The sequence below is a fragment of the Sceloporus undulatus genome, chromosome 1 (assembly GCF_019175285.1).
Source record: "Sceloporus undulatus isolate JIND9_A2432 ecotype Alabama chromosome 1, SceUnd_v1.1, whole genome shotgun sequence".
NCBI lineage: Eukaryota > Metazoa > Chordata > Lepidosauria > Squamata > Phrynosomatidae > Sceloporus > Sceloporus undulatus.
The window spans coordinates 134,995,089-134,996,917 of NC_056522.1; positions in this window are offsets into that span (position 1 = coordinate 134,995,089).

The window sequence follows — 1,829 nt, forward strand, 5'->3', positions numbered from 1 at the left end:
CACTATGTGCCTTCATTTCAACATTTGCCATCACATGTTTGTTTGGAAATGTGAGAGATAATACTGGATCTCACAAGCAGAATACAGTAATGAAATGAAGAATAATGAAGAAGCTGAACAACAACCAGTCCCATGCCCACACAGGCTCTAGTGAAGAAGGAAATAAGCTTACTCTTCTTGGTAAAATATATAAAAGTAGTTTTAGATACTAACACTTGGTCATCATCAAATACATGGTCTAACAGAGGAGAGAGAGAGAAGGGGAAATGTCTGCAGGTTGGAGTGATGAAGGAAGAGTGTAGGGGGTGGCAAAGCAACCAGACAGGAAGTCACCACAATGCAAATGAACAATTACTGAGGAAAAAACAAGCAAAGGGTGCTAATTTTGGCTGTAGTCACAGAGCAGACTTAAAGCAGTTTAACACCACTTTAACTCCCATAACCCTATCCTACAGGGTCCTGGGTTTTTAGTTTGGTGAGGCACCAGAGCTCTCTGACAGACCAGGCTGAATACCTCACCAAACTACATATTCCAGGATTCTGTAGGATAGAATCATGGCAGTTAAAGGGTGTCAAACTGTTTTAATTCTTCTGTGTGGCTACACCCTTTAATAAGGCTTCCAGTTGAGGACTTTTTTGCTTTGTAGCTCAGCCTCTTAGCCATGATGCTAACCATTTCAGATATTGTATAATACGGTAACTAAGATTAGAATGTTATCCAGAAATTCAGGCTCTTCAGAGAGATTTTGAGAATCTGGCGGTTGGAGACCCAAGCCATATTTTTAAAAACATCTTTAAGACAATGTAAAACACTGTCTAACAGAGGCAGATTTGAAATAATGGCATATAAGGAATTTTATTTAAAAAATCATCTCACCACATTCAGATCTTCCTGAAAGTAAGGGTTTTATAACCTTTTTGGGTGGATCAGTCTTTAAGGCTTAATAGAGCACTCACTACTTATGCATAAAAGGTGATTTGAAACTTGGGAGGGGAAATTCAGAAGCCAGGTGAGCTAGGAACAGTCGCGGAGAATGGATGGAGAGCCCATCTCTGTACAGTATTCTCAGAGGAGGTCATTATAATACACAAGGGAGAAGGGAAGAGAATCATCCCCTTGACATGACTATTGCTAAGAGACCAGCAGGTTCCCAAAGGCTCTGGAGAGTGGAGGCTAGACAGAAAAAGAACTCTGATATTATTGATCTTTGTAATAAAAAATTTAAGGAGTGTGAGAGAGGTCTTTTCTGCAGAAGCAAAGAGGAGACAGAACACTGATTGTAGCACAGTATGGTACTGTATTGATCACTTGCAGATCAGCTGGAGAGAAATCCTAAAGATAGGAGAGGAGACTAATGACCTCCACAGAAAAATATACCAGGGCTTGAACTTTTACAGACAAATTCAAGGAATAAAGTTTGCTTGATGTTAACATACAAGAGGTTTTTTAAAAATTATGCCTGTAGTTATTTGCATTTGTTTGAAAATATCCAAGAGCACATTCACATAGCTTTATGAGAGGGAAAAATGAACAAAACTATCGCAGCTATTCATAAGACAGCTTATAGCATATAATATACAAATAATTTAAACAATATGGCATCTACTTAGACAGTTATGGATGTGTAACCTAGATTTATGCATTTGCGATTGTTTTGTATTCATGATCCCTACTTTAGGGACATTGGGACTGTGAAAGTCCTCCAATATTTACTCATCAAGCAGCAGCTGCTGCGAGCAACAAGGCTCTGTTCCTCTGTTGATCAGGAAGTAGCTGACTGGCCTTACTTCCCCCTTTGTGCAAGCAATATACAATGAGTGGGAGAATT